Below are 23,662 nucleotides of genomic sequence, written 5' to 3' on the forward strand. Positions count from 1 at the left end.
TAGGACATGCAGAATTTGATGAAAGCTGAAATGCCTAGGGTGCCAGATGCAAGTCTTTTGGACATATAATAGTTCCCAAAACAAAGTAGTTTGCATTTTAACTGTTTTCTGGAGCTTTTATCAGCAAAATATGTTCATTGACTAATCAGATCTTTGTACCAGATTAGAAATTAACAGTGTGCTGGCCACAGAAATACTATACAAAATCTTTCTCTTTCTGGCCCTGCTATAAAATAATTTCTGACAGCAAATTCAGCCAGATGATATGTATCTTTCCAGAGTGTAATTTTGGGCTAAGAGTGAGCTGCCTTCAGATCCCATGCTTCTGAAGGCAGGGAATGGATGCTAAGAAGGAGTGCCAGGGAATGGATGCTAAGAAGGAAACTCCCCCAGAAGAAATCAGTAGTTAATAGATCTTTGACAGGCTTTTAATGTTTTTGTTTTTTTCCTGAAAGCTCATCTCTTTCTTCATAGTTACAGTTTGCTGGTGAGTCCGATGGCTGATGTCATAGATAAGTGTAACTAATACCCTGTTGGTATGGTATTAACTCATGGGAAAAGCCAGGGACAAGATATTCTTTAAACAAGACAACATTCATGGAGTGGCTGATGAGTTTAAAGTTAAGTGCCATGTATTTAAGATGATGGTAACTGTTACCAAGAAATTATGTTTAATCTTTTGAACACTCCTGCAGATGGCTAACACACATATCTTGTAAGAATTTGCTTTGGGGCCTACATGTCATTCTCAATCACTGAAGTGACATCTGGCACTCAAAATATTTACTTACTTGGATGGAACACAGACGTCTATGTACAAATATACAATTGAATAAACTCTATACAACTTACATTTGTGGATTTTATACTATGTGGTTCGTGATTCTGGAAATGAATAAGAGTATCTAGTTTTGAGAACAACAGCATCAAGGTCCAGCTTGAGAAACCAAACAGTCAAAAAATATTGAGCAGTAGTGGAACCAAAATGGTTAAAGACTATGTATGAAGATTTTAAAGAAATAGCTAAGATTTGAAAGCCAGGTCTGCTTCTTTCAAATACTTTTGTAAAAAGGAGAAGCTGATAGTCATATTCATTGATGGGAACTTTTAAGATTTTTAAACATTAGGTGACTAAACCCTTGTATTGGGGCCAGTTTGTGTGGATGTGCACATTGACATCACAGAATCAGCTAATAACAGATGAACAGGATGAAAAAGGAGCCTAGAGAATTACATGCAAATATCTAGAGTAATCCGGCTTTAAAGTTCTTCATTTTTAACTCCAGCATTTCTTAAATTAGTTCTCTTTCACAGTTCAAACATTCCAATAGAGTTCTACAGATTCATTCTGTTTCAGTGGAAATGCAAGTCTTTCGGCAAAATCACTTTCTGATCATAATAATAAAGATGGGCTTTTGTTGTGTGCATAAATCTATTGTACACATTAATTGATCATTTTAATATTGAGTATAAATCTTAAATATTAGAATGTAAATGTAACCATCTAAAGTGGGCTGAGATCACTTTAGAAGATAACTGCACATTTCAGGTGAATAGTCCCAATTCTTTTCTTTACTATAGCACATGCTTACTCTATAAAATTTTTTTTCTCATTTTTCTTTCATTTCTGAATATAAATTCTCCCTCTGCTCCTAGAAGAAAATTCAGGGCTTTGTGGGGCTTGAAATACATACAATTTTAAGGGTCCCATAAAAAAAGAAATTGCATTATTTTTTCTAGTATAATACTATACATTATATAACATTACAAACAAAAAAGCATGGCAGTCAATATTTATTAAGAAATAAAAAGTTGTCATACAAATTACAAGTTTTTAAGGTTGAAGGATGCATTATCATACAATCTTTAAAAATATCATTATTTTAATTTAACTTTCTTTATCACACTCTGATATTATTAGCTGTTATGTTTCTTTAGTTTCTTTAAATCTGGAACTGTTCCCTAGTCTATCTTTTATAATTATAAAATTTTGAAGAATCCATGCCAATTGTTTTGTAGACCCTCAGCCTTCCCTGTCTGAAATCTCTTGTGAAATGATTAAATCCCTTCTTTATTGGTGACTTGAAGTTTTGTAATTTGTAAATGTCTTTTTTGTTGTTTACCTGATTTGTACACATCCTTGTTTTATTCCACTGGCTGCAAATCTTCTTACTACAATATTTGGAGTGGAGAATCAGAAAGCACAAGAATAGTATCTAGCACAGAACTTGACACATAGGTGTTACTCAATAAATAGCAGTTCCCTCCATTTCCATTTTCCTTCTTTGTGTTTCTAAATGTCTTTCAGAGTTACAATATTTTTTTCAGCTTGACTACATCTTGCATCACTCCAGGGAAATTATTGTTACTGAAGTAATTTTTTGATGCCTTCTGTAGGTCTAGGTTTAAAAATATTGTTCTTTTTCTTGAACTCTTTGTCAACTCTAAGATCTCTCTGTGTCCTCAGGCCTTTGTTGCTATTCAAACTGCTAGCATCCTGTGGTGTCTTACCCGGTTTGGTGTCTTACCATTTCTCCTATGCTCTGCTCTCTTTAACTGCATTCTCCTTCCATTTTATAGCAGCAATCGTTATATTTTCAATTATTACTAATTTTCCTTTTAAAGCTTGTGCGATATCTTACATATTTGATTAAATACACAGAAATAGAGATTTTAGTCTTATTTAAAGTTGTTTCTTTTTTCTCTTCTTTCTCTGATCTTTTAAATAACAGCTTCAGTCTGTGCATTCTCTTGGCCAGAAGTTTGGGAATCTCATTTATTTTTTCCTGTATATTTCCTACATCAATCTCTCTCTTGTTAATTCTCTGGTATCAACATTTTCCTCCATTTTTTCATGACTTAAGCCCTCATCTAAATGGTTATATTCACAGCTACAATGCTGTCAAGTTCCCAACGTGGAAACATTTTCCCTCGACCTATCTGATGTGCTTCAGAACAGGTAAATTTGTCAACATCTGTTTTTCATGTATACCGAGAACTTCTTGTTGAGAATACATTTTATGAAAGAACAAACAGATTATCTAGGGACAATAATCACTTGAATAAGATATGCCAAAGATTGGATAGATTAGTGTTATACTTGGCACCCATCTGTTCCTCTACACTTAGTAAACCTTTAACTTTCCCCAAACTAACTTGCTAGTTTGTCAAAGGTGTAGTTATTTATGCACTATCTTGTCCTTAAAAGATAGAACGAAAATCTCCAATTTATAGGAATAGAGAAAATAAACACCAATTTATGTTGTATGTTGTATACACAAGAAATTGGTGATATAGGAAAAGATATGTAAAAAAAGGAAGGAATGCAAAATGAAGTCTGAAATGAAGCTAATACAAAAAAGACCATAAAACATACTACCTCATAATATAAATATAATGTCCTTAGTGATTATAGTTATTTCTGTTTACGGCAGCTTAAATGATCTTGAGATTTCTCTTTGCAGGAATACTCTCAATGTATTCCATTGATTCATATTCTAAATGTGATTTGTAGGGCAAATGCAGGCTGGCTGCTTTTAACTTTCAAGTGATCCATGTAAGTATCTCCTTGGTGACACTGTTAGTGAAGGAGGACAAACTCATTGAGAGGGAATTCTTGCAATGCAAGTCTCACTTCCCAGGCAAAGAGTAGATATTAAGTTAATGTATTAGTTTGTTCTTGCATTGCTACAAAGAACCACCTCAGACTGGATAATTTACCAAAAAAAATGGTTTAATTGACTCACAGTTCTGCAGGCTGTACAGGAAGCATGGCTGAGGAGGCCTCAGGAAACACAATTACAGCAGAAGGCGAAGGAGAAACAGGCACATACTGTGTGGCTGGAGCAGGAGGAAGAGCACAAAGGAGAAGGTGCTGCATATTTTTAAACAACCAGATCTCATAAGAACTCACCATCACAAGAACAACAAAGGGGAAGTTCACCTGCCTGACACAATCTCTTCCTACCTGGCCCCTCCTCCAACATTGGGGATTACAGTTTGACATGAGATTTGGATGGGGACACAGAGCCAAACCATACCAGTTAATATGTGTGTAAGAAGATGATAAACTGAAATATTTATGCACTTCCTTTACCTGTATTGTCAGAGACACCTACATCATCTGTAGAAGAAAAGGGTCATTATGGGAGAATTGCAAAGAGAAAGACCTAGTGAACTGTCTGTTTCAGAACTCCATAATAGCTTCTGAAGTCCACATCAGTACAATTATTCTGAATATCAAAGTTTTTGATTAAAAAAGTATTTAATTGAAAGAAAAATAAGTCTTTGAAGATTTTTTTAAAAATTCATGTTCTTTGATTAATGGGAAATAAGAATAAAATAAGATCAGCCCAGGAAGCATAGGCGAGCATCGTCAACCTCGGAGGTGGTGAGAACTGCATGGTCTGCAGGGCTGGCAGTGAAGGAGTGGAATCTGAATGACCACGTGGAGAGACAGGCGACACTGATATATTTTTCTGTGCTCTTTTTCTCATTATCAGTGAGTCGAGCAGAAGTTGAGATATCTGTAGTTTATCCCCTGTTATAAAAGGTAGTATGGCATTTTATTTTGTTTGAGAGATGTTTGGTTTTATATTTTAGCTCACTTAGTATTCAAGCTAAGACTTTTCGATAATTCCAAGGTTAATTGCTTTCTCATATCTTCATTAAGATATTGTAAAATTTCTTTTAATTTTTAAAAGTCGAACTTCTTGATCAATTATTGTTTTGATCTCTTTCAAATGTATTATAGTTTTCAGACTGCTAATGCACTAGTTTGCACCTACAGAAGCCAAAGATTGTTATGCTCTAATGGAAAATATAATGGTCTATTCCTAAGGAATTAAACTGATTCATATATTTTATGTCTAGCTTTATTTTTTTTTCATCGGTTACCTTGTGGCTTGTCTTAAGTGGGCGATATAATGTAACTCCTACTGATCCATAATTCCCTATATAGCCACAAACGTCCCTTTAAAAGTTCAGGACAAACACAATGTCCAGTATTACAGAAAAAGATTGTATTTACTATTAATTATTTTGAGAGGGTTTGTAATTTAGAACCTTCAGAATTCTCAGATGAATGCTACTCTTTTTCCAGAGGTTTGCAATATTGTTCTCAACTTGCCATTGCAGCATTTCTGTTTTTGATAACTTATATAGGTCTTATTTATCTTATCTATAAAGAACAAACATATAAATAATTTTTCATTACTGTGAACAAAATATTGAACTTTTTCTGAGTTTTTTACATACATTAAAAAAATGCACAATATGTGATAATTCTGTTATTTTCTTAAAATGTGTAAGCCAAATAGTAATGTCTAATATTAGAAGAAATGTGTGAATACAATGCACTGTAGCACAGCATCATCTGTTTCAACAAATGTGTAAATAAGTTCATCTAGTGGTTTACAAATATAGAAACATATAGTTAATCGCTCTTCTTTCAGAAAACATTTTGGTTGTTTTTAGGTGTTGCTAAGAAAAATCAGGCTCTAATGAACATTACTATAATTTCTCCTTTAACATATATATATGTGCAACAATTTCTCAAGGATTTATTCCAGGAGTTGAATTATGGTGTCATAAGATATACACATTGTTTACTTCTACTAGATAATGTTAAATCATTTTCCAAAGTATCATATCAAATTACATTATAACAGCATTTGTTCCACATCCTCATACTTAATATTGTTAGACTTTTAAATATTTTCTATTTGGTGAGTGTAAAATTGTATTATACTGTGATTGCGAAAAAGTATTTTACAATGACTAGTTAGGCTGATAGTTTTTTCATGTTTTTATTGGACAGAGGAATTTTCTCTTCTGTGAAATATCTATTCTTTTTTTCATTATCTGTTGGAGTATTTGCCTTTAATATGGTAAAAAAAATTTGTAGTCTCTAGGTACAAATATTTGTCAGCTCTTATTGTTGAAAATTTTTTTCAATTTGTATATTGCCTTTATGGTAACTTTTGATTAGCAGGTGTCATAATTCCCTACTTTTAAAAACTAAAAGTTTTAAATTTTGCTTTTACTACTTACATATTAAGTATTCCTGGAAATGATTCGTATAAGATGTGAAATAGATCTCATTCAACTTTAAAAAATAAAGTCTACTAATTTTGTTAGTACAATTTTTTTTAACAGTCCATACTTTTCCTATTGATTAGCAATGCCAGTTTTATCATTTGGCATATAATGTGTAAGCCTGGGTACTCTAGTCTCTGAGTTTATCTATTCATTACTTAGTCTTAACTACTGTATGTATATTTATAATATATATGTATATATATTGTGTGAGTATGTGGTGTATGTATGTGTATATATATATATATATATATATCCTTGTATATGTTCCAGATATGGTAGAGCAATTTCATACCCATTTTTAGGTGTGTATTGGAGCTAGATGTTTTATATACATTTTACTGTTAAAAAACAACAACAACAACAATAACAACAAAACAGATGATATAGTGATGATTGGAGTTGCTCTGATTTTATATATTAATTTGGGAAGATTTGATATTGGAAATATTGAATCTTTCTAGTTTTGCTATGATTTGCAACTAATTTAAATATTCTGTATGTCTTTTTTTTTTTTTTTTTTTTAACTCCTGGGCTAAGGTTAAAAAAAGTCCTGCTCTCACCTCGACTTCCTGAGCAGCTGGGGCTATAGGTGCGTGCCACCATGCCCAGCTAATTTTTGCATTTTTCTTTTATAGAGACAGGGTTTCACCATGTTACCCAGGCTGGTCTCAAACTCCTCGGCTCAAGTGATCCGTCCTTCTAAGCCTCCCAAAGTGCTGGGATTACAGATGTGAGCCACCACGCCCAGCTTCTTCAATGTCTTATAATAAAGTTTTGTGATTTTAGTTTTAGTCTTAGATATTTTACTTGTTTTATAATCATTCATAGTTATTGTATTTTTTAATATTATACATTATATTGTGATTCATTACTATTTTTGACATAGTGTCTCACTTTGTCACCCACACTGGAATGCATTGACGCCATCATGACCCACTGCTGTCTCAACCTCCCTAAGCTCAAGTGATCCTCCAACCTCACACTTCCAGGTAGCTGGGACCACAGGTACATGCCACCATTCCTGGCTGATATTTTTAATTTTTATTTTTAGAGACAGGGTGTTGCTATGTTACCCAGTCTGGTCTCAAACTCCTGGGCTCAAGCCATCCTCCTGCCTCAGACTCCCAAAGTGCTAGAATACAAGGATGAGCCACCAACCCTAGCCTATTTTAATTTCTGATTCATGACTTGTATGGAAATTTAATTATCTTTGTATAATAATTCTATTTCTAGCTTTTGCATTTAGAAAATTTGCCCATTTCTTGTATTTATGTCACTTGGTATTTTCTGTTGTTAATGAGGCCCACACTGACCTTCAATTCTATCCCTCTATTGCTGAAGCTAGATACTTATAAATGAGAACTTCTAGAATTCCTTGAGAACTAGGTTGTGATTGGTTTGTGCCAAAGGTCAACTCTCTCAGGAGATTAGAGAGGAGGAGAGAGGGAGGAAGGTGGAAGCCATTGGCCTGTGGCTTCCACAGGCAACTACTGACTTTCACAGTGTCAGCAGCCATAGCAGAGGTGATTTTAGGCAACTGATTATAGCAATTGATTATGGCAACCATGGTGCTGGTGCTGATAACAGGAAACCAATGGTGCCTTCTGTGGCGACTAGGTCATGCTTGGGAGGAGAAGGAAGTGGGTTCAGAAGACCACAGGATTTGGAGGCTGATAACCAGTAAAGGGCTGCAGTTTTCTGCAGTAGTGCCTGCCCTGGGATAGATCACCAGATGTCCCTGTAGTCTCTGATTTCTTCCCCCATTTTTCCTAATCTCTTTAGAATACTGTTTATTTTCACTTGTTTTGTTTCTCTAATCCACCTAGAAATTTTGTAACCTAATTACTGACATTAAATCCTTTTCTATCCTTTCCATTTACCTGATTGTACCTTGAATTATATATTAATTATGTATCTGCAGATTTTGGGAATTTTCTATTTAGGGTATATTGTAAGATGCTTATTATGAAATATTTGTTTCTCTCTTTTAAATCTTGCATCTTATTTCTTTATCCTCTCTGATTACACTGACTTTAGCATTCTGTAAAAGATGGAATAAAATTGCTCACAGTAGGCATAGTCTGGATTTATAATATAATCTGTATTTTAAAAGGAACACATGATTTTAATATATTTTACTATGAGTTTTGGGTAAATGTTCTTTATCATATTTTAAAAGTTTTCTTCCTTGTGTTGAAGAATTTAACACTCACATGTACACTTTACTGTTAAAAGATTATAGAGTAAAATGAAAGATTATAGAGTTTTCATTTATATTTTCTCCCTGTGTTTATCAAAATGATCATTTAGATATTCTCCTTTACTTTCTTAATGTGGCAAATTACATTAATAGTCTTTGGCATAAAACTAACTGAAATTCTGAGTTACTCTTAAATTCTTCAATAAGTTATATATTATTTCTGTTTTTTTCTGTTTTTATATCTATATTTTATAGAAAAATTGGTATGAAAAAATTCTTTTATAATGTCCCTATCTGTTTTTATATCAATGCTATATAATCCCACAAATAAGTTGTAGGATAGTTCCCCTTTTCTATTTGTAAAAAATTTTATCATCTCTTATGTGATATTTATTACTTACTAATAAAACCATCTAGGCATGGTGTATTTTTGTGGGAAAAGTTAAACTTGCTGAATTAAGTTCTTTAGTAGTTATGGACTATTCAAATTATTTATTTCTTTTCAAGGCAGTTTTGTTAGTTGGAATCTCTGTAGGAAATTGTGAATTTCATCTAAGTTTTAAAATGTTTTGGCATGAAGTTTTATAACTTTCTTATATCCTTTTCTATGGTTCTTTCTCACTGGAAGCTGTTGATAGCTGCTAACTTCTACTATTTTGTTTAAAGTCTGCTTTGACAACATTGACATCCTGGCCAAGAATGTTGTCTACTATTGCTTGCAAAATTTAAGATAGTTAGATATTAAAACAATACACAAACACTAAGAGTTCACAATCTGCTAAGAACATGTCATATTTATATGTATACACATATATGGTTTTTCTGCATAAACATGAACAACTCTACTCTCTCACTCTTCCTCACACATTTTTGCCACATCATGAAACATTAATCCCATGCTTGTATTTCAGAGTCCCTTGAAGACTGAGCTCAGATTCAGCTTTCAGGGTCTCTCTCCTTAAGATTTCAGCATGAATGAGGTCTGGTGAGGGGGCTACTCTCCAAAACACACCCTGTTCTTCAGTCTCTATTTTTCCTGCCCAGGCTTGGATATTTCAAATACTCCTCCAGCTAGTGAATTTGCAAATCATCTACTAGAGACTGCAGCTATCACTTTAATGAAATGAGATGTGCCAGTCATATTGAGCAACAATTATTATTCATTTTGTCACAGAGTAATTTTTTCACATCAATTATGAACTCTATTTAGTGATGCTCTGTTAATATTTTAAATTATTGTCAAGTTAAATTTTATAGCATTCAATATTAAATTTTGTATATTAATTATTATGGTTTCCTGATCATGGTTTTAATGTTAGGAAAATGTTTAAATTTTTATAATAAAATTATGTTATTGATTTTTACATATAACTTCATTTGATTATAATATTAGACAAATCTATATCTTTCTAAAAATTAATTACTATATTCTGAGATTTTAACTGTACTGATCACTTCAACCTAGCCCATCACAGAATGAGGTATGTTTTAAAGGCTGTCTGTAATGCTGTGTTAGTTTATGTATATAAAACAATAATTTCAATACTAATAATACTTTCATTTTACATTTGAAGCTGTTATTTGGTAACTAATGCTCTGTTAATGTCACTATTAATCAATTGAATTATTCTATTTGCCTCTTATAATGCTTGTGCCTGAACTTTACTTTGGATATAGATGGGAATGTGATCAGGAATATAATTATTATTTGAAATGATCATATTCCAAATAATGATATGGAATTCAAAGGCATGGGGTAGATCAGAGATTAAAACTGGATATTAAATACATAAAGATGGTAGATGAAGTCTTCGAAGTGAATGGTAATATTCATGGCTAGACAACAAAGGGATGAAGGAACCAGGAAACATAATTTTGGAAACATTAATATATAAAGTCTTGAAATAAGAGCTAGCAAAGGAAACTAACATTGAGTTGCTAAGAAGTGGAATTAAAATAGAACATATCAAGAAGGTGGAGTTGTCAATAGCATCAAAATATTTACTGTGTACAAAGAAGTTGACATCCACTTTCAGCACATCTATTTAAATATACATACCACAATGGAAGATGGAAGATATTTTAAAACGTCTTCTTCACCGGGCTGTCTCCAGATTCTAAAACATTGCCTGGCACTTAGTAGACAGGAATACTATTTGTTTAATGAATTGAATAGATGATTTTGTGGATTATGAAATCAATTATCACAAGCATATAAAATTCTTAAACAAGTGTACTCTGATACTCAAATATATTTCTATGTCCATTATACTTAATTGTTACTTATAGAGTTAAAAGACCACAAAGTAGAGCAACTTGTTATAAAATAGTTTACTTGGAACTGTTGCATAAACATATCGTATATTCATTTCATAACATTTTTTACTTTATCCACGTTAGTTTCATGAAGATATACATATTTATTAATAAAACTCAATTTATCTGACCTAATAATGTTGATAGTCCATAAAAATAAAATGGCCAGTTCTTATAAGATGGAATTTAGAATGAAACACCAGATGAATAATTATTATGCTGACATTTTTATTTATAGGTAGAAAATAGTTGAAACCTTACTTTACAGAAGTTTATTAACATTGTTAATTCCACCTAAAAATATTTAAATAATAAAAAAGCAGTTATCAAAGTCTCATAATATTTAAATGACATAGACTCTTTTCAAATTGCATAACTTATAAGAGCAAGTAAATTATTGACTCAAAATAAATTAGTTAATATAAGAAAAATAGTAGAAAGAATTAAGTCAATCTTAGAAATTCTATTGTTTACTTTTTTTTTCTTTTTTTTGAGACGGAGTCTTGCTCTGTCACCCAGGTTCGAGTGCAGTGGCACGGTCTCAGCTCACTGCAACCTCCGCCTCTCAGGTTCAAGCAATTCTCCCTCAGCCTCCTAAGAAGCTGGGATTACTGGCACCTTGCACCAACACACCCAGCTAATTTTTGTATTTTTAGTAGAGATGGGCTTTCACCGTGTTGGCCAGGCTGGTATCGAACTCCTGAGCTCAAATAATCTTCCCACCTCAGTCTCCCAAAGTGCTGGGATTACAGGAGTGAGCCACCATGCCGGGCCATCGTGTTTACTTTTTTAAAACTGTAAAGTAATTGATAGACTTTTATAAAATAATGCCAATAAATTTTTAAAAATTTTTTGGAAACTTGTGCAATTAAAAAATAACTTTGTCAAGATACTAGTTACTTTAAGAAACTATTCACTTCTTCAAAATATGCTGCTTCTGCCCTTAAAGTTTATTTGGAAAAAGAAAACAAGAATGAATTAAACACAAATATTTATCATTTAAATGCTTTTATTAAAATTATATTCAGGCCCAGGTACATTGGCTCATGCCTGTAATCCCAGCACTTTGGGAGACCAAAGTGGGCAGATCATCTGAGGTCAGGAGTTTGGGAACAGCCTGGTCAATATGACAAAACCCCATCTCTACTAAAATACAAAATTAGCCAGGCATGGTGGCACATGCCTGTAATCCCAGCTACTTGGAAGGCTGAGGCAGGAGAATCACTTGAACTGGGGTTGCAGAGGGTGCAGTGAGTGGAGATCACGCCATTGCACTCCAGCCTGGGAGACAGAATGAGACACCATTTCAAAAAAAAAAATTATATTCAGAATCTGCGACATATTCTTTTTAAAAATGAATTTGAAAATTATAAAAGTTTCTCATTCTGAATTTTAAAAATAATATCGAATTTGTACATACTAACTTAGATTGAAATTTTGATCTAGTGAAATGAATTATGCATAAAGATTATCATTAATGTGAAGGAAATCAACCCATTGGCATCTTATGATTTTAAAGCATAAAACTTTTTGGGCATCAGACATCTTTAATTTTTCTCCTTGGCTTTTGACATACTTTTTAAAAATATGCCCAGACACATATATCTTTTGTCCTAACAACTATTTTCTGTAGAAATACTTTGCTATACTTCTCTTAGAACAAAGAATGAATGTTTATTACTTGAAATGTGGAGCACTGTGTTCTGTAAAAATATTCTACATATTCGTGGTGTTTGAGAACTAGTCATATATACCCAAATTCAGATTTCTGTTTGTTCTCACAGCTTGTATTCTTACTTAAGAATTCAAATCTGAAATTTCTGATATTTTCATCAGTATGGAGCTAACCTGAAGCTATTCTGTACACCATAATGACCATGTTTTCTATAATGTCTAATCCTTTTGTGCTGATAAAAACTTTTATTCTTGAATTCTCTTTAGCCATGTTTTTAACAAGTCAGTTGTCTCACTAGAAGTTCTTATCACAGTTGTACAAACTGTAATATTATTCCTTTACATGAAAAACAGTATACCTTTCTCATCAAAGCTATTAAAATAAGAATAAATTGTTAAACTTAAAATTTGGTGTTGTAATGCAAAGTATATATTTGTACCATCATCCAGTAGTATCTTCTCAAATACTACATATTCTAAATGTTCATATTTACTTTTTTATTATTGTAAATAAATGTATGACTGTGTACTAGTCTAAGATATGAACCACTAACAGTAGATTTTATTTGGGCTAAACACAACCTGTTTAATACATGATTTTTTAATTAACTTGTGAATGTGTCCTGCTATGTTACCTTTGACAAAGAAGTAGAGACTGAATGGCATTTTTGGATTGACTAGAATAACTTTTCAAAGACACCTAAAGAATCATTCATTGCCAGTCTGCAGAGAGGATTTCACTATGATGTTTGTATTTACATCTCTCTGGTTCAATACTTCAAATCAACAATTTAGATTAATGATTTGTCATATCTATTAGATTTCAGATTTAATAAGAGAATATCAAATGGGCTAGGTTCAAAATTTAAAAAAAAGAAAAACCCTCCCCATAGAGAATGAGACAGTTTGATTTTAGCAGCAGAGTGTATAAAAACTCTTAGAACTTTTATTTAGCTGAAATATAAATGTTAGCAATTAATGGGATATGATTGCTTGAAAATACAGATTTAGGTTATATTTTGAGAATAAGGGAGGTCTCAGTCTTTTTTTTTTTTTTTTTTTTTGAGACTGAGTTTGGCTCTTGTTGCCCAGGCTGGAGTGTGCAATGGCACGATCTCATCTCATCACAATCTCCGCTTCCCAAGCGATTCTCCAGCCTCAGCCTCCCAAGTAGCTGGGATTACAGGCATACACCACCACATCTGGCTAACTTTTTTAAATTTTCTTTTCTTTTCTTTTTTTTTTTTTGGAGACGGAGTTTCACTCTTGTTACCCAGGCTGGAGTGCAATGGCGTGATCTCGGCTCACCGCAACCTCCGCCTCCTGGGTTCAGGCAATTCTCCTGCCTCAACCTCTTGAGTAGCTGGGATTACAGGCATGCGCCACCATGCCCAGATAATGTTTTGTATTTTTAGTAGAGACGGGGTTTCACCATGTTGACCAGGATGGTCTCGATCTCTTGACCTCGTGATCCACCCGCCTCGGCCTCCAAAGTGCTGGGATTACAGGCTTGAGCCACTGCGCCCGGCTTTTTTTGTATTTTTAATAGAGACAGGGTTTCTCCATGTTGGTCAGGCTTATCTCAAACTCCTGGGAAGTCATAGTCTTATAATACTTTTCGTTAGTCAGAATAACCCTTGGTGTTAGAGTAACACCATAAACATAAATAAAATATAATAATAAAATAAAAGAGTGTCAATGGATTTGGAGACATTTGAAAATGTATAGGAACTGTGTTCCTTCAGACTGGGGAATTTTACCTTTGAAAAATAAAGAGAGGTAAAACTAACTTTTGTTCTCAAATGTTTAAGAATGCCTGTTGGTGACTTGTTCCGTTTGGCCGAAATTGTTGAACCACTATCATGGAGAGGAAGTGCCAGAGAGGCAGGATTTTTTTCTATTACAAAAAAGAGCTTTCTAATAGTGGTAGATATTCAGATAAGGAAAGAGCTACCTTAAAAATAATGAAGTTTATGCAGCTATGAAAATATATTAATAACCCATGATTTTCAGGCTCAGAGGATGTTCTGGCTAAGGAGGTAAATTGGTAGGGCAAAAGACTTCTACCTAAACTTAAGAAAACTCCACATTTATGTGTTTTACATATCCTGATTTTATAAGATGAAAAGATGATAATTCTATGTTTTAAAATTTTATAATCACAGACTTACAATGGCAGTAGTGCTGTAAAGAACACAAACATTTGAAAGAGTATTTGAACTAGATGGCCTTTGAAGTCTTATCAAATGTAATTTTAATAATAACTATAATGAAATTATAACATTGTTAACAAATAAATAAAGTGCTAAAGAATGTTACAAACTCTCCTTAATCCTCAACACAGCCCTGAAAACATTATTATACCCATTTTAGATATGAAAGGAATGAGGATCAGAAAGCTTCAGTACTTTGTATGAGAGCCTATGGCATGTGGCTGGGCTTATAACCTTAGTTACACAATATTATAAATTTGTAGAGTTGGAAGTACTCTTAGGGATCATATTCTAAACCATTCTGGTTCTACTATTTTAAAGCATATAACATATCACCATCCAGTGATAGGCTAAGCTGGTTTTTAATATGTTCAAACTCACTCCCCTGTTCTTGGGCTATTTAATTACTTTTGGAGTAACTCCAGCTATTAGGGAATATCTTCCTATGTGAGCTGAAAGCTGCTTTTTCATGCAATCCTATTTAAAATATAGTGCTTTTTCATGTTCTGTTACTCTGGTCTCTTCTTTGAAGGTATTTATATTTAAATTGCAGAAATACAATATGGAGACAAAGCATACAAATATATTAAGAACTTCCCCAGTAGGATTATACCCTTAAAATCTCTTTGTCCAAAATAAATTATGATTTAAATTAAAAAAGCTAACATAAACACCCATTGTCATTTGTTCTGTTCTGGCAAACATATTTGTAAGATAAGAGATGATCATAACAAGGATAGTAGTTGCTCAACAACAAACACAAACATCTTTTCTAAAGGATAGTTCAATCTGCAACTGAATAAAAGAGAATCATAAGTCGAAGTGTCAGGGCCTGACGACAGAAAGGCATGTGCCAAACCAAGAGAGATTTTATAGCAAGTACCCATTCATAAATACAGGACTCTAAGACAGTATTTAATTTCCAGGGCCAAGGCAGTATCTACTTCTCAGCATACCAGTCAAAAATGGGCAAATGATAAGTCTGATGACTGGATTGTAATTCATCTCAATATGTGGATTAATTACTTAAAGCCAGGTATACTGTTAATTGTAGAGTGACCAAGTTGAAAAACTGATTAGAAGCTCATGTATATATATACATATATATACATACATATGTGTATATACATGTCATATATGTAACTATGAAATCGTGCTTATTTATCTTAATAAGGAACTTTATTCATTTTTTCCCATTACTTTATGTTAGAACATTATTATCACTCAGGAGAAAAAGTTTACTTTTAAACATAGAAATATATCTCTGGTCTATAATGATAATTATTCAACCTAATTATATATCAAAATGTTCATAACATTGATAAGTTATATTATCTTCTGTACAAAAGAAATACATCTGAAATACAATCACTGAGCTACACCTTATGTCCAAATGTGCCCATTATTTTGTTTATTCCCATTTGAACATCAATGATCCCCAAAAATGCTTCCCAAATTTGGCTGTAGAATATCACTGAAGACAATAAGAGTTGAATAAAAGTAACATAACATATTAAGACAAATTAAAGTAACTACTGACTCGAGACAATACAATGAATCTTTAGTAAATACAGCCACGTTTGCTAAAGCTGAAACAGAGCACACGTATAGAGTTTTAGGAGATCAAAATAAGAGCTGCTATTTCATCACTGTTATTATGTGATGGTACTATGGGCAATAAAGAGGAGCTAAATGTAATCTGTTCATTTCTTTCTTATTTTTTCTAGTCTCTAATTTTATGAGCTCTTAGCAAACTATAGAGCCTTCTGGGAAAATACTAGTTCATTTTAATGGAAATATGCAAATAAAGAGAAAGCAATATTAGAAACTGTATATATATAGGTATATATATGCATATATATATACATACATATATATATATATAATACACACACACACACACACACACACACACACACCCTGAGGAGCATCACATAACATGCTATTATCCAGCAATCAATTTTTGACTGCTTCTTTTGTCCTGTGTAAGATTTCAGGTTTGGATCCTAAAAGTAAATATTTCTAAATTTTATCTATATTATTTTATTTAAGAGAATTACAACCCTGGAGGATGATCCAGGATGGCTGAATAGAAACAGTTCTGGAGTGTGGTTCCCAGCGAGAACACAGAGGGTGAATGATCACCACATTTCCAAATGAATTTTTACTGCCCACAGACCAGGAGATTCCTGGGCAGAAAAGTGCCATGAGTCTCCAGCACAGCTGTTTAACTGGTGCAGTGGGTCTCTGCACAAACTCTCATACAAACCTGGGTGCCATTTCAACTGCAGCCTGGAATGCCTGGGAGACAGAGTCACCTACTCAACTAAAAAAGAGGGGGCTGAAACAGGAAGCCAGGTGATCTGGCTCAGTGGGTCCCACCCCCACAAAGACTGGCAATCTTAAATGCTCTGGATTGAGAGTTTCACAGCAAGCACAGCTGGACCCAGGATGGTCCGGCTCTGTCAGGGGAAGGGTGACCACAATTACTAAGGCAGTCCACCACTACCAAGGCAATTTGTCATTACTGAGGCAGTCTGCCATTACTGAAGCAGTCCGCCATTACTAAGGCAGTCTGCCATTAACGAGGCAGTCCACCATTACAGAAACAGTCTGCCATTACTGAGGCAGTTCTAACTATACCTCTATAAACAAAACTGCAATGAAGTTCACACAGCAGCTGGGTAGTGCCCACAGTCAGCTCAGCAACGCCTCTGCTGGCAGACTGTAACTAGGCTAGCTCCTCGCTGGGCAGGGCATCTCTCAAAAAAGGCAGCAGTAAGTCAGGAACTTATAAATAAAGCCCCACCTTCCCAGGAAAGAGCATCTGAGGAAAAAAAGACATTTATGACTCCACTGCAGCAGAACTAAATGTACGTGCCCAGCAGCTCTGAATGGAACAATGGAGCTCACAGCTCAGCACCTGAGCTCCTATAAGGGACAGACTGTCTCCTCAAGCAGCTCTCCAGCCCTGATATATCCAAAGAGACACCTCATAAATGGGAGCTCAGGCTGACATCTGGCGGAGCATCCTTCTGGGACAAAGATAACAGAAGAAGAAACTGGAAGATACCCTACTGTTCTGCAGCTGCTGCAGGGGATCCCCAGGCAAGCAGGGTCTGGAGTGGACCTCCAGCAGTCCTACAGCAGATGGGCTTGACTGTTAGAAGGAAAACTAAGAAACAGAAAGAAATAACTTCATCATCAATAAAATGGACATGCACTCAGAGACCCCATCAGAAAGTAACTAACCACAATGACCACAGGTAGATAAATCCACAAAGATGGGAAGAAACCAATGCAAAAAGGATGAAAACACCCAAAATCAGAATGCCTCTCCTCCTCCAAGGGATCACAAATCCTCACCAGCAAGGGAACAAGGCTAGATGGAGAATTAGTATGATGAATTGACAGAAATAGGCTTCAGAAACTGGGTTGTAACAGGCTTCAGAAACTGGGTTGTAACAGGCTTCAGAAAGTGGGTTGTAACAAACTTTTCTGAGCTAAAAGAACATGTTCTAACCCAATGCAAAGAAACTAAGAACCTTGAAAAAAGGTTTGACAAAATGCTAATGAGAATAAACAGCTTAGAAAAGAATAGAAATGAATTGATGGAGCTGAAAAACACAACACGAGAACTTCGTGAAGCATACACAAATTTCAATAGCCGAATTGACCAAGCAGAAGAAAGGATATCAGAGATTGAAGATCAACTCAATGAAATAAAATGAGAAGGCAAGATTAGAGAAAAAAGAGTGAAAAGAAATGAACAAAGCCTCCAAGAAATATGAGATTACGTGAAAAGACCTAATCTACATGTGATAGGTGTACCTGAATGTGACAGAGAGGATGAATCCAAACTGGAAAACACTCTTCAGGATATTATCCAGGAGAATTTACCCTATCTAGCAAGGCAGGCCAATATTCAAGTCCAGGAAATACAGAGAACACCACAAAGATATTCCTCAAGAAGAGCAACCCCAAGGCACATAATTGTCAGATTCACCAGGGTTGAAATGAAGGAAATAAATGCTAAGGGCAGCCAGAAAGAAAGGTCAGGTTACCCACAAAGGGAAGCCCATCAGACTCACAGCGGATCTCTCAGCAGAAGCCCTACAAGCCAGAAGAGAGTGGGGGCCAATATTCAAGATCCATAAAGAAAAGAACTTTCAAGCTAGAATTTCACCTCCAGCCAAACTAAGCTTCATAAGTGAAGGAGAAATAAAATCCTTTACTTACAAGCAATTGCTGAGAGATTTAGTCACCACCAGGCCTGCCTTACAAGAGCTCCTGAAAGAAACACTAAACAAGGAAAGGAACAACCAGTGCCAAAAAGTACCAAATGGTAACGGCCATCGACACAATGAAGAAAATGCGTTGGGCAAATCATCCAGCAAGCATCAAAATGGCAGGATGAAATTCACACATAACACTATTAACCCTAAATGTAAATGGGTAAATGACCCATTCAAAAGACACAGATTGGAAAATTGGATAAAAACTCAAGACTCATCAGCGTGCTATATTCAGGAAACTCATCTCACATGCAAGGACACACATAGGCTCTAAATAGAGGGATGGAGGAAGATTTATCAAGCAAATGGGGAGCAAAAAAAAGCAGGAGTTGCAATCCTACTCTCTGATAAAATACAATTTAAACCAACAAAGATCAAAAGAGACAAAGAAAGGCATTACATAATGGTAAAAGGATTAATGCAACAAGAAGAGCTAACTATCCTAAATATATATGCACCCAGTACAGGAGCACCCAGATACATAAAGCAAGTTCTTAATGACCTACAAAGAGACTTAGACTTCCACACAATAATAGTGGGAGACTTTAACACTCCATTGTCAATATTAGACAGATCAACGAGACAGAAAATTAACAAGGATATTCAGGAATTGAACTCAGGACTAGACCAAGCAAATCTAATAGACATTTATAGAACTCTCCATCCAAAATCAACAAAATATACATTCTTCTCAGCACCATGTTGCACCTACTCCAAAATTGACCAGATAATTGGAAGTAAATCACTCCTCAGCAAATGCAAAAGAACGGAAATTATAACAAACAGTCTCTTAGACCACAGTGCAATCAAATTAGAACTCAGTATTAAGAAACTAACTCAGAAGGGCACAACTTCATGGAATGTGAACAACTGGCTCCTCAATGTTGACTGGATAAATGAAGAAATGAAGGCAGAAATAAAGATGTTCTTCGAAACCAACAAGAACAAAGGCATAAGGTACCATAATCTCTGGGACACATTTAAAGCAATGTCTAGAGGAAAATTTACAGCAATAAATGCCCATATGAGAAGCAAAGAAAGATCTAAAATCGACACCCTATCATCAAAATTGAAAGAGCTAGAGGAGCAAGATAAAAAACAAAACAAAACAAAAACAAAACTCAAAAGCTAGCAGAAGACAAGAAATAACTAAGATCAGAGAAGAACTGAAGGAGATAGAGGCATAAAAACATCCTTCAAAATCAATAAATTCAGGAGATGGTTTTTTGAAAAGATCAACAAAAGAGACAGACTGCTAGCCAGATTAATAAGAAATGAGAGAAGAATCAAATAGATGTAATTAAAAAGCGGTAAAGGGGATATCACCACCAATTCCACAGAAATACAAACTGCCATCAGAGATTACTACAAACAACTCTATGCCCATAAACCAATAAACCTGGAAGAAATGGATAAATTCATGGGCACGTGGACACTCCCAAGCCTAAACCAGGAAGAAGTTGAAACCCTGAATAGACCAATAACAAGGGCTGAAGTTGAGGCAGCAATAAATAGCCCACCAAACAAAAAAGCCCAGATGAATTCTACCAGACATACAAAGAGGAGCTGGTACCACTCCTTCTGAAACTATTCCAAACAATCCAAAAAGAGGGAATCCTTCCCAAATCTTTTTATGATACCAACATCGTGCTGATACCAAAACCCAGCAGAGATTCCACAAGAAAAGAAAATTTCAGGCCAATATTTATGATGAACATAGATGCAAAAATCTTCAATAAAATACTGAGAAACTGATTGCAACAGCACATCAAAAAGTTTACATATCATAATCAAATAGGCTTCATCCTGGGGAGGCAAGGCTAGCTCAACATATGCAAGTTTATAAACATAATTCACCACATAAACAGAACCAAAGACAAAAACCACATGATTATCTCAACAGATGCAAAGAAGGCCTTTGACAAAATTCAACAGCCCTTTATGCTAAAACCTCTGAATAAACTAGGTACCGACAGAATGCATCTCAAAATAACAAAAGCTTTTTATGACAAACCCACAGCCAATATCATACTGGATGGGCAAAAACTGGAAGCATTCCCTTTGAAATCTGGCACTAGACAAGGATGCCCTCTCTCACCACTCCTATTCAATATACATTGGAAGTTCTAGCCAGAGCAATGAGGCAAGAAAAAGAAATAAAGAGTATTCCATTAGGAAAGGAGGAAGTCAAATTGTCTCTATTTGCAGATGACATGATTGTGTATTCAGAAGATCCCATCCTCTCAGCCCAAAATCTTCTTAAATTGATAAGCAACTTCAGCAAATTCTCAGGATACAATATCAGTGTACAGAAATCACATGCATTCCTATACACCTATAACAGACTTAAAGAGAGCAAAATCAAGAATGAACTGCCATTCACAATTGCTACAAAGAGAATAAAATACCTAGTAATACAGCTAACAAAGGAAGTAAAGGATGTCTTCAAGGAGAACTACAAACCACTGCTCAAGGAAATAAGAGAGGACACAAACAGATGGAGAAACATTCCATGCTCATGGTTAGGAATAATCCATATTGTGAAAATGGCCATACTGCCCAAAGTAATTTACAGATTCAATGCTATCCCCATCAAGCTACCTATGACCCTCTTCACAGAACTGGAAAAAACCACCTTAAACTTCATATGGATCCAAAAGTGAGCCCGTATAGCCAAGTGAATTCTAAGCAAAAACAACAAAGCTGGAGGCATCACGCTACCTGACTTCAAACTATACTACAAGGCTACAGTAATCAAAATAGCATGATACTGGTATCAAAACAGAGATATAGAACAATGGAACAGAACAGAGGCTTCAGAAGCAACACCACACACCTACAACCATCTGATATTTGACAAACCTGACAAAAACAAGCAATGGGGAAAGGATTCCCTATTTAATAAATGGTGTTGAGAAAACAGGCTAGCCATGTGTGGAAAGCAGAAACTGGACCCCTTCCTGACACCTTACACTAAAATTAACTCCAGATGGATTAAACACTTAAACATAAGACCTAACACCATACAAACTCTAGAAGAAAACCTAGGCAAAACCATTCAGGACATAGGCATAGGCAAGGATTTGGTGACTAAAACACCAAAAGCATTGGCAACAAAAGCCAAAATAGACAAATGGGATCTAATTAAACTCCAGAGCTTCTGTACAGCAAAAGAAACAATCATTAGAGTGAATCAGCAACCAACAGAATGGGAAAAAATTTTTGCAATCTACCCATAAGACAAAGGGCTAATATTCAGAATCTACAAAGAACTAAAACAGATTTACAAGAAAAAAGCAAACCCATTCAAAAGTGGGCAAAGGATATGAATACTTTTCAAAAGAAGACATAAAAGAGGCAAAAACAAACATATGAAAAAATGCTCATCATCACTGGTCATTAGAGAAATGCAAATCAAAACCACCTTGAGATAACCATCTCACGCCTGTTAGAATGGTGATCATTAAAAAATATGGAGACAACAGATGCTCAAGAGGATGTGGAGAAATAGGAACACCTTTACACTATTAGTGGGAGTGTAAATTAGTTTAACTATTGTGGAAGACAGTGTGGCAATTCCTCAAGGACCTAGAAATAGAAATTCCATTTGACCCAGCAATCCCATGACTGGGTATATATCCAAAGGATTATAAATTGTTCTATTATAAGGACACATGCACACGTATGTTCATTGCAGCACTGTTTACAATAGCAAAGACTTGTACTTTGCTTTGAACCAACCCAAATGCCCACTGATGATAGCCTGGACAGGGAAAATGTGGCACATGTACACCATGGAATACTATGCAGCCATAAAAAATGATGAGTTCATGTCCTTTGCAGGGACATACATGAATCTGGAAACTGTCATTCTCAGCAAACTGACACAAGAACAGAAAATCAAACACCTCATGTTCTCACTTATAGGCAGGTGTTGAACAATGAGAACACATGGACACAGGGAGGGGAGCATCACATACTGGGGTCTGTTGTGGGGGACCACGGGAGGGACAGTGAAGGGTAAGGAGTTGGGGAGGGATAACATGAGGAGAAATGCCAGATATAGGTAATAGGGATGGAGGCAGCTATCCACATTTCCATGTGTGTACCTATGCAACAATCCTGCATGTTCTTCACATGTACCCCAGAACTTCAAGTGCAATAAAATATATATATATATATATATATTTAAAAAAAAGAATTATAACTTTATCATTATACTTTTACATCTTTAAAAAACAAAGAACGGTATATAGTTAAGCCGTTATCGTTATAAAGAAATATGCTGAACAACAATAAATAGAAAAATATAAAATATGAACAAAGAAATATGCTAAATAACAATAAAGAGAAAAAAACTACTGGGAGTGTTAAAGAGCTCATATAAAGTTTATAATAGGAGTTATGGAAAGGATTGTAACGCTGTCATCATTTGCTAATACATTCTGCAATGATTGCTTAAAATCATGTTAGTTTTTTTTTTTTTTTTTTGAAATCACATTTCTATGCCACTCCTGATATATTATTTTAGCTACCCTCTTTGGTTGTTCTTATTTTATTATGATGGAATCATATTTGCTTTCATTTTATAGAGGTATGACAGCCCTGGGAAAAATACTAAGAATTCTAACAAAATACTGATAATGCAATAGGAAAAAGAAGGAAATTAGTATTTCAACTCCATTTTGTTCTGACTCTCATGTTAAAAATGGACATAGTTTCCTGCAATCTGGAAGCAATGATGCTGCAGGGCAGAATCAACTCACTTTCTACCACATATTTAGTTATTAGCCTTTCCTTTTATTTTGCAGAGATAAGGCGTAATGTTGGCATTGGCTGTCTTGTTTTGAACTTAAATCTTACAG

This window comes from Sapajus apella, unplaced genomic scaffold (genome assembly GCF_009761245.1).
Source record: "Sapajus apella isolate SASKATOON/1434 unplaced genomic scaffold, GSC_monkey_1.0 scaffold55, whole genome shotgun sequence".
Taxonomy (NCBI): Eukaryota; Metazoa; Chordata; class Mammalia; order Primates; family Cebidae; genus Sapajus; species Sapajus apella.